The following is a 15,867-nucleotide window of genomic DNA, read 5'->3' as shown; positions in this document are numbered from 1 at the left end:
GGTTCCTTAAAGTTTAACTCAAATAAATGCAATTAATGGCTGAGAATCTGTTAATAAACAAAGAGCATTCAAATGCAGATTAGAAGGAAAAAATCCAGTAGGGTGTCAATCAGGAGATAAACCAAAATGCAAGGACAAGGGTAGCTTGTGCTTGGATGTGTCTCTCGTTTACTCAGTCTTTTTCTAGGTAAACTCTGAATTTCTATGCTATGGTGTGCTGAGCTGGTTAAGATAATTTCAAGAACGGCCCACTGAATCAAAAAGCTAAATAAAAGGACAGACTCAGTTATGGGACAAACTACGGAGCCGCAGGAGGTAGTAACAAAGGAGAGGATTAAAACTGAAGTACATCCTATATCTGACGCGCTAACCCTGAGTACCTTCAGCCAACGAATTACTCAGCAGAAGTGTTTCAAGAAATGCTACTGGGGCTCCATTATACCAACAGCAATACATTTCACTGTGACTGTGACTGTCAAATCAGAAGTTTTTCTTTCTTCTTAATTTTATTCCCTTTCAGGCATTACAAAAACACAACTGAAAAGCAAGACCAAAAATGGGTTCTGAAACAAATGAAAATAACATAGCAAGTATAATTCTCCATAAACTGCGGTGTTTTAGCCAGGGACTCAACCCTTGCTTAATGGTAGGTTAATTTTATGTGATCTTTTTATCATTTCTTAAATAATATTAATTATTTAGTATCTATGTATCATATGTACATTAGTGTATTTGGTAAATGTGCCCTGTCCCCTTTATAAAGAGTTTCAGGGGGCAGTGTCAATGCAATGTTTCTGAAGGACCGCCTGTTGCCTATACACTAATTGGTCACAACATTAAAACCCCTGACAGAATGAAGTGAATAACATTGATTATCTTGTTACTGTTGCTCCTGTCAAGGGGTGAGATATATTGGGCAGCAAGTGAACAGTCAGTTCTTGAAGGTGATGTGTTGATAGCAGGAAAAATAGGCAAGTGTAAGGATCTGAGCAACTTTCACAAGGGCTAAATTGTGATGGCTAGATGGCTGGATCAGGGCATCCAAAAAAAACAAGGGCCTCATGCATAACGGCGTGCATAGAATTCACGCTATAACATGGCATAAGCACAAAAGCCGAAATGTTCATACGCACAAAAAAATCCTGATGCATAAATCTTTGCGAACGCCAACTTCCACATTCTTCCACTCCATAAATTCTGGTCAGCGTGAAAAGTAACGCACGTGCACGCGCCTGCTGTCCCGCCCCAACTCCTCCCAGAATTAAACCTCTTTGAATATACAAATTAATATAAATAGCCCTTAAGCTCAGCCTTCTGTGAAAAGACAATGGCAAAAGCATGGGGAAAATAGAAGAATTTCAGTAAATACCGAGTGGTGGCAAGGAAAAACGTACTATTTGTTGGTTTAAAAAGTGGTATAAACAACAAAAGGAAGTTGATTGAGTGACATGAAGTGTCTGAGAAACTCGAAAGCTCAAGTTCACTAAGTCGCACAGTGCACAGGAAAAATAAATAGACACACAGTGGGAAAAAAAGCACGAAATGTCAACTTTAATCTTGTGGTTTATTTTGTCATTAAAGTAGAACATCATAAACTTCATCTTAAAATCGTTTAAATGACTAGTTTCTCAAATCCCATCATAACTAAAGTAGCACGTTAAATGCTTTGTTTTGTATTTGATCTTCTATGTGCTCTATGTGTGTGAATCACTAAGTGCTTCTGGGCTTTCTCTTCCTCCGACAGGACACAGAATCCATTACATTTGTAATACTACAGCTCTCTGAATAATTAAAATACTGAGATGTATACGTGATATCATTTTCATGATGATAGGAGTTAAAGCATGTTATTAAACATGGGAACATGGTGGCGCATTAATTGTTCCTGCCTCATGCAAGATGCTTGCTTTGCCATGCACGACCTTCATTGAAATAATTTAATGCAGCAGTACTGTCTCTTTAAACGTACTAACCTCCAATTCCTGTCCTTCCTTTTCTTTCTCCAAATACCCAATCGCCACACAATCAGCTCTGTAATAGACGTTAAGCCATCTGTAAGCTTAGAACGACGATTCTTCAAAACTTTTAAGGAATATTGAAATCCTCGTAGTACATGTTTAGAAGAATACAGTGCAAGGCAGGAACAATTCATTAACGGAGCGCCAGCTCCTTGCTAGCACTGCAACACCATGCCCTCACATGTTTAATTATTAACAATATAGATTATTTAAATGAAGTTAAAGTTTTATCTGTATAATATAATAAACATATTTTGCTGCATTTCAGCTTAAAAATGATACCATCATCATATGTAAATACGCGCTTTATAAAGTGGCTCAGGTTATGCAATAACTATCACAAGTTTACAGTGAGGTAATTGTATTTATAAGTACAAACAGTTCTACAAGGAGAACTTGATAGACTGATTGTGTTTGCCATTTGAGAGCAGTTCAATAGACAGCAGCATGGCTGTGGCAGCGTGTGCTGGATGCTGTATACCGATAATTCTCTTTCCAATCAGCTGCTGAGCTGTGATTCCCCACTCAGTTTGGTCAATCCGTGGACCATTATATTGTTACAGGTTAATTACAATCAGATGCATTAAACTAATAAACAATATGCAATTAGTTTCAGTGTATATGATTAAGCTGTGTCAGGGATGTGGATCTAAAAAAGAAAGAGTAACCACACAGAAACAGTAGCACTGCTTTGACGCTGGGTGCTGGCAGTTTGCAAAACTGAGCGGAGAACTTGCGTACGCCAGGGTTGGAGCTACCGTGAAAATGTGCATGGCTTTACGCCAAGTTTAGGTTTTATACATCATGATTTGAGCGTGGAAATGTTTGTACGCAACATTTATTTGCATACGCACCGTTTATACTGAGGCCCCAGGTCTTGTGGGGTGTTCCTTGTATGCAGTTGTTAATCCCTAACCAAAAGTGGTCCAAGGAAGGACAACTGGTTAACCGGCGACAGGGTCATTAGCACCCAAAGCTCACTGGATGTGCGAGGGGAGCTAAGGCTAGCTTGTCTGGCGTAGTCCCACAGCAGAACTACTGTAGCACAAACTGCTGAAAAACTTAATGCTGGCCATGAGTGAAAGGTGTTAGAATACACAGTGCATTGCAGCTTGCTGCGTATTGTGCTGTGTAGCCACAGATTGGTTATAGTGCCCATGCTGACATGTGTCCAGCACCAAAGGCATCTACAAAGAGCACATGAGTGTCAGAACCGGACCATGGAACAATGGAAGAAGGTGGCTTGGTTTGATAAATCATGTTTTCTTTTAGATCATGTGGATGACTATGTGCATGTTCATCATTTAACTGGGGAAGAAGGCAAGTTGGAAAAAGCAATGTGATGCTCTGGGCAATGTTCTACTGGGAAACATTGTGAATTCCTCCTGGATGCTGGATTTATGTGGATGCTACTCAGACAAATATCACATACCTAAAGGATGTTGCACACAAATGTCTACCCTGTCATGCCCTACTTCTTCTTCTTCTTTCTGCAGCGCATAAATTGTTCATGAATTGTTTGAGGAATATGACAAACAGTTCAAGGTGTTGACTTGGCCTCCAAATTCACCAGATCAACAATCCAATCAAGAATCTGTGGGATGTGCTGGGAAAACAAGTCTGATCCATGGAGGCCCCACCTCTTGCAGGACTTAAAGGATCTGAGGCTAACGTCTTGTTGCCAGATACCACAGGACACCTTCAGAGGTCTTGTAGGGTCCATTACTCAATGGGTCAGAACTACTTTTCATTATTAGGTAGGTGGGTTTAATGTTGTGGCTGATTGGAGTATATTCCAAGGAGAGGTGCATTTTCTCTCGATTGGCATGGGAGTTTGGTGTTGTATTACTAACTTTGCATGTATTGGGTTTGTTAAGCTTTTTTAATAACTCTGCTTTGTTTTATGGATGAAGGATTGCTATGTTTACTCTGGGTTGCCTTTTAGGCATACCTGTTTTGCTTTTTTTTTGTGAAAACATTTTGTTAATAGATCTTCATCAGCATTTTCAATAACCTTTTTTTGATTATTGGACTAGTGGTTTTTACAGTTTCCTCTCCCTCTTTCTTAATCTCATATTGTAGGTCCACAGTGGCTGCCGATAGCTTTGGAAATGTCTGATGTGGCAGAATGAGAGCAGCAACAGGTCACAGAATTAAATAATGGGTTTATTAACAAGAGTTGACTTCTAATTAAGAAATTTGTTGGGGCGAAATTGGTTAGATTTTCGGGTCCCAATTTAGCTAATCATCGATTGAGTTGATGCATAGGTCATTTTTTTTTTTACTGTCATTTAAGGGAAAAAAGCAATTCAGAGGACTCAGTGTTAAAAACAAGGCAGTTAAAATTAAGGGGAAAAAAGTCAAGTAACAGTAGAAACTGGCTACAGACTGAGTGAATTAATAATAAAAAATTGGTCAGATTAAGAAAGTGAAGGAAAATCTGTAACCACTGCAGCCCTCCAGTACTGGAGTTGGACACCCATGCTATACTGAAGATTGTTAAGTATTGTTTTGGATCTGTATGCTATTGACTGAGGGAAAGGCCTGTTTTTGTTACTAGGACTCTGAAAACCTTGGGACTAGATTTGGAAGGCAAGGCCTCTCTTTGGTATTTTGAGTAAGAAAGTCATCAAGCATTTCAGCCTGAGACTCCAGTTTGAAGGTGTAGGCCTCTTTTCACATTTCTGTTTTTTTCAGGTAGGGGGTAAATAAATCACAACAAAAACAATCCAGGAAACTCATCAAGAAAGTCTATTTGGAGAACAGATATTCGAGCTAATCAATTATGTAGCTGAACAAAACCCTTTGATATAGCTATACAGTAAAAAGCAGGCCACCTTTGTATTTCATTGCCTGGATGGCCAAGAGGGCACTGAGGACTTTAGTAATAATTGTAGAGCTGTATTTTCTGTGAGTTGAAATTCAGGAAGGAAATTATTCTTTGACTCCATGAAATGGATTACCTGAGGAAATGTCTCCAGTTCTTATTTTCCCTTGTGCTAGATGAAATGCTTCAAAAGGAATAAAGTTCTGTTTCTGAAGCAGATAGCAAAGCCAGTTCTGATAATATATCATTCAAAACAACTGGTGCTGCTTCATATTTAAAGCTAACTTGTTTATAACTTCAGCACATACAGTACTTTCTACCAGTGTCATTTAGTCAGCCTTCAAGACTGAAGCAGCTAAGAAAAAGAATAAATAAAGGCACAGTTCTGTTTATACTGTATTTTTGTTGCTGTGTCTACAAATCCAGTAGATCGTTTTTGTGAAAATATAATCCCAGCTGGAAGGATTTGCTACAAAAGAACCTCACTATTATGAGTTTCACTTTATTACATTTGCCCTACCAAAAACAAGTCTGTCCCCATGAAAAATGTTCTGGTCCAGTAGTAAGTACTTTTGTGAAGACCTTTTAATCAGTATTTAAAAGAGAAATTAGTTGTTTTTGGTAGGCAGTGGAAAAGAAATATAGAAGTAATAATGACATAATGCTTTTGGCACTGACTCCTTCCTCAAAGCTTTGTGGAGTACTAGTCTTATTAGTTGTGATATTTTTGAAAAAAGTTTTATAACTGACTCTGAGGTTGAGGGAACATTTATATGTTGTGTGTCCTGCAGTATGTACAGTTCAGGTTTTCCGGTTGACAATACAGACAGCTTCAACTGTAAAATCTGCATAGTTAACTTAGAGTTGGTCAGGAACATTTTGGTCAGGACACTTTAGAGGACCACATTAGGAATCTGATAGTGATTAGGCAAACCAAAAATTGGACTGACTCCATTTGCTCAGAAAATTCAGCCATTTCTGATTCGGCTTTAGTCTCTCCAGGTCCTACAGTAGTCAGTGCACAGCCAAAATCAGCAGCACCAGTTCATCGTCAGGACAAGTGGGTAAAAGTGAGACAGGGGTCTATTCAGACTCAGAACAGATTCTCAGCACTCAACAGTGTGTCTGTCGATGCTGAGAACAATAAATTGGTGACACCACGCTGCAGGTTGTTAGAATTCTAAACTATATCACTCCAGCAGTTATAGTTAAATATCTTCCATGGGCGAAGGTATCCGACATAGTGGCTAAATTGGACCTTTTGGCCGATAATGTAGTGTCAACCTTATTGTTGCATGTTGGCACTAATAATATATATTTGCCACAATCTGAGGTATTCAAGAGCTAAAATAAAATGTCAGAATTTAATTGTATCTGGCCCCTTACCACCATTACATAGATGGGATGTGATTTATAGCAGATTTCATTCCCTTCACTACTGGTTAAAAACATGTTGTGCAAATAAAAGCAAAGCCTTTGTGAATAATTATTTTTGGGAAATGTCTGTACTTTTCAAGAGACATGGTCTTCATCCTAATGGGAGGGATTGTTTTGTGTAATCCCAAAATATGGCAGCAAAACTGCCTGGCTGCCTGATCAGCGCTCAATCCAGGCTGTAGCCTTGTGATCTTAAATCACGGACTGTTGTTTATTCCACCTGCTAATATCCTGTAGGTGCTACCCAGAAACCCTGTTGTGGGGACATCTTATAAATTTAGTATTTAAGTAAATTCTGAATCACTTGACAACTAAAGGATAAAGGGCATAATTAGGCCAAGATTTAAAATCGGATCCTCCACTAGGGGTACCTGTATTAGTAACTTAATTAAAATAAAACAAAACATATAACACCAGTACAGAAACATCTTTGCAGTTTAAAATGCTACTTACTTAAAATTCACTTCATTGGAAATAAAGCTGCTTTGATAAATTATATTATATTAAGTAAAAAATCTTATTTGTGCCTTCTCACTGAAATCTGGCTTAGTATATCTGATACTGTTCTGTTAGCCAAGGCATCACCAAATAGTCATATATTCTTTTATAGATCAAGAGATATGGGTCGAGGAGGTGGTCTTGGGATAATTCTACATCCACAAATAAGAAAACATTGGGACGGTATGGAAAATGGAAATTAAAAAAGGTAGTGATTCTTAAATTACCACAAACTAAAATTTCGATACACTAACACAATGTCTTACTGGTATTTCTGAATGGATGGATAGTAATTTTCTCAAACTAAATAAAGAGAAAACTGAAATTTTAGTGATTGGCAATAATGGATTCAATGAGGTTATCAGAAATAAACTTGATGCATTAGAATTAAAAGTTAAGACGGAAGTAAAAAATTTAGGGGTAACTGTTGACTGTAATCTGAATTTTAAATCTCATATTAATCAGATTACTAGGACAGCATTTTTTCACTTAAGAAACATAGCAAAAGTTAGACCTCTTATATCATTGAAAGATGCTGAGAAATTAATTCACGCTTTTGTTTTCAGTCGACTAGATTACTGTAATGCACTCCTCTCAGGACTACCCAAAAAAGACATAAATCACTTGCAACGAGTGCAAAATGCAGCTGCTAGAATCCTAACTAGGAAAAGAAAATCCGAACACATTTCTCCAGTATTGATGTCACTACACTGGTTACCTGTGTCTTTCAGAATTGACTTTAAAATTCTGCTTATGGTTTATAAAGCCTTAAATAATCTCGCTCCGTCTTATATATCGGACTGTCTGACACCCTATATTCCAAATCGTAACCTTAGATCCTCAAATGAGTGTCTCCTTGCCGTTGAGGCAGCCTTCTGCTGTTATGCACCTAAAATCTGGAATAGCCTGCCAATAGGAATTCGCCAGGCTAGTACAGTAGAGCACTTTAAAACACTGCTGAAAACACATTACTTTAACATGGTCTTCTCATAACTTCACTTTAACTTAATCCTGATACTCTGTATGTTCAATTCATCATAATAACTATTCATAGTGGCTCTAAAATCCGTACTGACCCCTACTCTCTCTTCTGTTTCTTCTTCTGGTTTCTTTGTGGTGGCGGCCTGCGCCACCACCACCTACTCAAAGCATCATGATGCACCAACATTGATGGACTGAAAGCCAGAAGTCTACGTGACCATCATCATCAAATCCTTCCGTGAGAACCCTAACTACCAACAGGACTGTTTCATTTATGTTAGGTAGATTGCCCAGAGGGGACTGGGCAGTCTGATGGTCTGGAATCCCTACAGATTTTATTTTTTTTCTCCAGCCGTCTGGAGTTTTTTTTTTGTTTTTTCTGTCCACCCTGGCCATCGGACCTTACTTATTCTATGTTAATTAATGTTGACTTATTTTATTTTCTTACTGTGTCTTTTATTTTTCTATTCTTCATTTTGTAAGGCACTTTGAGCTATATTTTTTGTATGAAAATTTGCTATATAAATAAATGTTGTTGTTGTTGTTAAATTGACTTTGACTTTTACTTTCAACCTAAGATATTTCATGTTTTGTTTGGTCAACTTCATTACATTTGTTAATATACATTGTGACAGAGAGCTATGCCCTTGCCTGGCCGGGAGGCCGATAAACCAGAAGGACCTGGGAAGCAGATGTGCACAGGACCCCCGAAGCACTAAAGGGCAGCCCTCTTGGGTTGCTGTGGCTCCATAGCTTCCCACATGATGTCATGGGAGTTGGAGTTCAGGACAGCCCTTTTGGATTCCATAGGGCCACCAGGGGGAACTGCATAGCCCTGTATTGGGCTTCCACCATACCTGGGCATGATTCCAGATCTGGGTAATGAGTCACCTGGAACACTCCCAGGAGCAGCATAAAAAGAGCCGCCTCACTTCACTAGGTGAGCCAGAGTCGGGAGGAAGACAGACGAAGCTTGCCAGTAGAGGAATGGAGATGAAAGGAGAAAAAAAAAAGAGAAGAGAAGAGAGGACTGTGTTGAATTGTGCTTGGTGCTTGTGGAGAACAAGTGAAAAATGCTTCCCCACTGAAATAATTGTGCACTGTGCAACGCTTGTGCCTGTGTCTGGTGTGTTTGGTCACAACATCCATTCCTTTATTTCAGTCCTGCAACACATTCCAAACAAACTGGGACAGTAGAGTCACCGATTTGTAATGTTGCCATTCCTTCTCTCAACACTTAAAAGAAATTTTGGCACTGAGGATACCAAGTGATGAAGAATTTCAGGTGTTAGTTGTCCCATTTTTCCTGCAAACACATCAGTATGCAACAGTACAGGGTTGTCATTTTTCTTTTCAAAATTCTGCACACAATTTCTATAGGGGACTGGTCTGGACTGCAGGTAGGCCAGTCCAGTACCCTTACCCTCTTCCTCCACAGCCATGCCTTTGTAATGTGTGCAGAATGTGGTTGTGCATTGTCTTGTTGAAAAATGCATGGACATCCATGGAAAAGATGTCATCTTGAAGGGAACATATGTTGGTCTAAAATCTCAATGCAATTCTTTGCATTAATGCTGCCATCACAGAAGTATAAATTACCTTTGCCTGATAACATGAAAGAGCCTGGCTTTTGGATTTGTTGCTGATAATATTCTGGATGGTCCTTTATCCCCTTGATCCAGAGCACACATCTTCTATTTCTTCCAGAAAAGATTTCGAATATTGATTCGTCTGACCACAATACACGCTTCCACTGTGTGATGGTCCATCCCAGATGATTCTGAGCCCAGAGGAGTCAAAGTCATTCCTGGATATGGTTAACATAGGGCTTCTTTTTTGCACAGTGAAGTTTTAAGTGGCACTTGTGAATGTAACTCCATATTTCCGTGCTTGGCAAAGAGTTGCCAAAGTAATCCCTTGCCTATGTAGCTATATCAGCTTTTGATGAGTGACAGTTCTTGATGCGGAGCCATCTGTGGGATCGGAGATCACAGGTTTTGAGCTTAGGCTTGTGCCCTTGCCCTTTATGCACTGAAATTCCTCCAGATTCCTTGAATCATTTAATGATATTATGCACTATAGAGGGAGAAATATTAATAAAATCCCTTCCAGTCTTTCTTAGAGGAACATTGTGTTTAACATTTCAATAATCTTCTCACACATTTGTTGACAAGCTAGAAATCCTCTGCCTATCTTTGCTCTTCAGACTCTCTGTTTTTTGTGGATACTGCTTTTGTACCAAATCATGATTACAATCACCTGTTTGAAATCACATCATTGTTTAATTATTTTACCTCATTACTGTCCCTAATTTGCCCCCGGCCCAACTTTTTTTGGAATTTGTTGCAGACCTGAAAAGCAGGAATGGGTATATATTAACAAATGAAATGAAGTTGACCTAAGAGAACATAAAATATCTTGGGTTCATACTGCCTGCAAAGAAACAAAAGTCAAAGTAAATTTAAGAATCACTGCGTTTTTTTTTTTTTCATTTTCCATACTGTCCCAAACAGTCTCTGAAAATTTAGGCAAATTGACATCCTTTACAACACTTCATTAGATATTAAAACAGATTTCAGCACAATTGTAGTACCAGTCTACAGACCATCAGGGACATATTCATTGTTCATGACTAAATTTGTCAGCCTTTTATCCGATTTAGCCATATATTACGATCATTTAGTGTTGACGGGGGTTTTATACACATTGATGTGGAAACTGGCACTTTCGGCAGGTGTTTTATTTATTTGTTAAACGAAGTAGGATTTTAGCAGATTGTCAGTTGCCCAACTCACAGTCATAGCCACACATTAGATCTTATTATTAATAATGGAACTAACACTCAAAATTTAAATATTACATCTTTAAATGAAGTTATTTCTCATCATTACTTATTTATGTTTGATTTGGTTCTGCCCTTACCAGTATACCAATATAGATTAAAACAAGGACAGGGCAAAATCTAGATTCTAACTTTGCATCAAAATGTATAGATATTTTGGGAAACTCAAGCCTAAATTGTTGAAAATACTTTAAATCAGCTAATATCAAATTATAATTTGACCTTGGTTACGGTAGCTACCATGAAAACAACAGTGACTGAATTGTTTAGAACAGTGGTTAATCTAACACATGGTAATTCTGAACTACTTTGCAACATACCTACAGACATTAGCAATACAGACTTTATAAACATTGTCACACACGTGTGCATGGGAAGCAGCTGAAGGGCTTAGGAAATATTGTTTATACATCTGCCCGGGGCGGGGTGCACTGACGCTCTTTCTGAGTTCTCTGCAGGTCTTCCCCGGGAAATCCCACCAGGAACCGCCATTTCCAGGAAGGACACATCACTTCGGTTCCGCCCCAAGAATGAGGTCACTTCGGTTCCGGCCCCAAGGATGATGTCACTTCCAGTTCCGGCCCAGAGGACGACATCATTTCCGCCCTCTGCACTATAAAGCTCACTGCCTTGTCTTAGGCAGGCAGTTCTGTTTTGGACTCTGTTGTGTAAACTACTATTGCAATGCCTCAAAGACTTTTGCAGCCGGGAAACCGTAATAAACGGGTGGCTGCCCCAAACCTTTCCGCGTCTCTGGTCTCCACTTATTACAGTGGCGTAGTCGGCAGGATGGTGTCCCCGATGAACCCGGGACACGAACTATCATGGAACCAGGTGGGTGAGTACCGGGCCGAGTTTCAGGGCGGGGAGTGCGCCAGAGGGTCAGGAAGGACGCGGTGCAGGCTCTGCTCCATGAGCATAACTCGGTGGGGACCACCCATCTCGTGGAGAACGTAGGGGACCCACAGGCGTGGGCTGGCTTCTGGGGAACACACACGAGTGGCTCAGTATGCTCTCCTTGGCAGGAAAGCCGAGCTGCCCATCGGGACCAAGGTCCCAGTTAACGATGGGTTGTCCCCAGGCCGGCAGGTGAAGAAATCATAAACTGGGAGTTTAACCCAAGCAAAGGGCTGTCAGAGCAGGCTATGGCTCTCTGGCAACAGGTGGGTGAGTGGCTACGCCATTGAGTTAACCCCTTACAAATAGTGCAGCAAGTGGCCTGTTTTCTGCTGCTGAAAATACTACCCCAGGAATTTGCCCAGCCGCCTGGGGCGAATTCCATTCTATGGACGAGCTGCTGCAGCTCTTGCAAACCCAGAGGCCGGCTGTGAAACCTGGGAGGGCAGAACAGCCGCTCTGTGGACTACCGGGAGCTATGTCCCACTAAAGCAGTCCCTTCCACGCATTCCAGAGCTTGTTCCGAAGTCGCCGGGCCGTCTGGCTTGCGACCTGTCGGGGAACAAGGCGGACCGTAGGGGACAATGGCGGGGTTGTTTGTGTGCCCTTAGCAATCCCTGGCGGATAAACATACGGGGGAGCTTCTTATTAATGGACATAAGATAACAGCGCTGTTCGATTCCGGCAGTAACGTGTCTGTCGTTGCTCGCCGTTTTATTCTGCCGCAACAGTGGATTAAAAGAAGACCAGTCTAAAATGTATACACGGAGATATCCGCGTACAATACCGCCCGGTGTTACATATGTCTGGAGGAACCCTTCGACAGCTTACCGTGGCGGTGCATCCGGATCCTCCGTTTCCGTAATCCTCGGGCGAGACTGGTCTGATAGTAACGGCGTAGTTTAGTAAGCATTCCCCGAAAAACTTATGGCCTCGTTATAGATGACAACGATTCATCTCAAGTTGCTTCCACACCGTGTAATCAGCCGACAGGGAGTGGGGCGGTAGGCCAAGAGAGTGACGAAGACACTCCCGGACCGTCGCGGGCTACTACGTCATCCACTAGCGCCCGGCAGCGAGGAGGAATCTCCGCCCCTTGAGGTCAGACCGGACCCGCTCTCTGAGTTGCACTTTCAGTTTAGAGCGACGCCGCTTCTTTCAAGAGAGAACAGTGGAATGACGACTCTCTGAAACACATAAAGAATGCAGTGGTTCTCGTTAACGCCAACGCGCATTTGCCCATGCCACAGGGACCTCACTTTGTCGTTGATAATGATTGTTGTATCGGGTCGGTGAACATGAGGGGAAGGTCCGAAGTTGTTGCTAATCCCGCGGACCTACCGGCGGCAGGTTTGCGAGTTAGCACACTCCCACCTTCTTGGAGGCCATCTCGGCTCCGATAAAACATTAGAGCGAATTAAGCTCCGTTTTTTCTGGCGGGGATTAATGAGGAGGTTCGCCGCTTTTGCGTTTCCTGTCCGGAATGTCAACTGCGGCAAATTCCTAGGAGGACCGTGCTCCTCTGGTTCCCCTTCCCCTTATTGATGTTCCCTTTGATAGGATTGGGGTTGACATAGTAGGACCCTAGAACCCTCAGCCGAGGATATAAATATATACTCGTCCTCGTGGATTATGCTACCCGATTCCCTGAAGCCGTTCCGTTGCGCCGGCTACCACAAAAATATTGCACGGAACTAGTAGGAGTCTTTTCGCGGGTAGGCATTCCTAGAGAAGTCCTGACGGACCAAGGAACGCCTTTTACCTCGGAAACGTTCAAGGAGACTGCCAAGTTACTGAAAATAAAGCATTTAAAGACCTCGTGTATCATCCTCAAACCGATGGCCTAGTGGAGAGATTTAATCAAACTCTCAAGCAAATGCTACGTAAGGTAGTCAGCAAGGATGGGAGGGATTGGGACCAACTCCTCCCCTTGTCCTCTTTGCATATCGGAAGTTCCTCAAGCCTCTACGGGTTCTCTCCATTTGAATTACTGTACGGAAGACAACCCCGGGGTTTATTGGATATTTTAAAAGAGGGCTGGGAAGGGGAGGCACAGCCCTCCACTAATATTTTGGAATATATCGCCCAATTGCGCGTAGATTTGATGCAATAAGACCGATTCTAAAAGTCATATAGAGGCGCAATCAGCACAGGCCCGCCTTTATGACCGTGGCACGACTCTCCGGGAGTTCCAACCGGGGGATCGCGTCATGGTATTGGTACCAACTTCTCACTCTAAACTGCTCCCCATTGGCTAGGCCCCTACTGAAATTAAGGAAAGGAAGGGATTGGTTGACTATTTGGTGAAACAGCCCAATCGCCGACCAGCTGAGCGAATATATCATGTAAACCTGCTGAAACCGTGGAAGGAGAGGGTCCCGATCCCTCCTCCGGACAGCCCTGCTCTCTCTTGGCGAAGTAAGTTCCCTTAATTTCGCGAGCAGCTATCCCCCAGGCAGAAACAAGAGCTCGAAGCAGCTATCCGCTCTGTCCCAGAGGTGGTAAGTGAAAAACCCGGTCGGACCTCTCTGATTGCGCATGACATATTGACTGACCCGGGGGTGATCGTCCGTGGCGACCCTACAGACTCCCGGAGGCAAAGAAAGTAGAAGTGGAACTTGAAATCAAGCGAATGCTGGCACTAGGAGTAATCGAGGAAAGTAGTAGTCCCTGGTCCAGTCCCATCGTCTTGATTGCTAAGCCTGACGGCAGTTGGAGGTTTTGCAATGACTTCCGTCGGCTTAACCAAGTTTCCAATTTGATGCTTATCCCATGCCTCGCGTGGATGACCTCCTCGAGACTGGGACCAGCCAAATTCTTGACTACACTTGACATGACAAAGGGGTACTGGCAGGTTCCTTTAACGGAGTCCGCGAAGGAAAAAAACGCGTTTAGCACTCCTAGCGGACACTGGCAGTATCGTGTCCTTCCATTCGGGTTACACGGGGCGCCTGCGACTTTTCAGCGTCTGGTGGACAAAGTGCTCCGCCCCATAACTCGTTCTGTGCTGCCTATCTGGATGGCGTGTCATCTATTCCAGCACCTGGAAGGAACACATACAGCAGGTCACAGCAGTATTACGGACACTGGGAGAGGCCGGGCTCCGAATCAACCCCAAGAAATGTTTCTTTGGATTGAGGGAAGCCAAATATTTGGGCTACCTAGTGGGCCGGGGTACTGTGAGGCCACAGTGTTCCAAGTTGCAAGCCATAATGGCCTGGCCCGTCCAAAACCAAGCGGCAAGTCCAATCCTTTCTCGGTTTGGCGGGTACTACCGCCGGTTTGTGCCTTGCTTCTCCGAGAGAGCGCGCCTTGACCGACTTGACAAAGAAAAGAGCTCCTAATACGGTGGTATGGTCTGATAAAGCGGAGGCTGCATTCAGTGACTTAAAAAGGGCTCTGACTTCAGCACCTATCTTGATCTCCCCTAACTTCTCTCTCCCTTTTATCCTCCAGGCGGACGCTTCGGACACAGGCTTGGGTGCCGTGTTGAGCCAAAGCGTCGACGGTGTTGAACACCCCGTTATGTACCTGAGCCGGAAACTGTTGGACAGGGAGACCAGGTACGCGGCGGTGGAGAAAGAGGCTCTGGCGATCAAATGGGCAGTAACTCAGCTGCGGTACTACCTCTTGGGTCGCGTGTTCACTCTGGTGACGGATCATGCACCTCTGAAGTGGATGGCCCTTCACAGGGAGTCGAATCCACGGGTCACGAGGTGGTTTCTTGACCTGCAGCAGTACAAGTATACGCCGCTCATCGACAGGGGTCTCTTCATGCCAACGCCGATGCCCTCTCCCGGCCCACGACCTCTCGGTGCAGGTCGCCCGACCCGACGGGTCTGGGCTGAGGGGGGAGTCTTGTCACACACGTGTGCATGGGAAGCAGCTGAAGGGCTTAGGAAATACTGTTTATACATCTGCCCAGGGGCGGGTGCACTGACGCTCTTTCTGAGTTCTCTGCAGGTCTTACCCGGGAAATCCCACCAGGAACCGCCATTTCCAGGAAGGACACATCACTTCCGGTTCCGGCCCCAAGAATGAGGTCACTTCGGTTCCGCCCCAAGGATGATGTCACTTCCAGTTCCGGCCCAGAGGACGACATCATTTCCGCCCTCTGCACTATAAAGCTCACTGCCTTGGCTTAGGCAGGCAGTTCTGTTTTGGACTCTGTGTTGTAAACTACTATTGCAATGCCTCAACGACTTTTGCAGCCGGGAAACCGTAATAAACGGGTGGCTGCCCCAAACCTTTCCGCGTCTCTGGTCTCCACTTATTACAACATCTTTAATGAGAAAGTACACAGTATAAGACCCCAGATTTCAGTTTCACCTTACAAACTTAATACTAGATTAGCAAACCTTGTCTCA

At 42.9% G+C, this 15,867-nt stretch overlaps 1 protein-coding gene across 2 annotated transcripts in view; it reads right to left on the bottom strand.

Moving 5' to 3' along the window:
- si:ch211-51a6.2 (neurotrypsin) overlaps positions 1-15,867 on the bottom strand; it is a 67,817-nt gene that overhangs the window by 24,443 nt on the left and 27,507 nt on the right. The window lies entirely within an intron of this gene.

Source organism: Polypterus senegalus, chromosome 1 (genome assembly GCF_016835505.1).
Source record: "Polypterus senegalus isolate Bchr_013 chromosome 1, ASM1683550v1, whole genome shotgun sequence".
NCBI classification, from domain to species: Eukaryota; Metazoa; Chordata; class Cladistia; order Polypteriformes; family Polypteridae; genus Polypterus; species Polypterus senegalus.
Note: the sequence above shows the minus strand (reverse complement) of the source record. Positions and strands in the feature narration are given on the sequence as shown.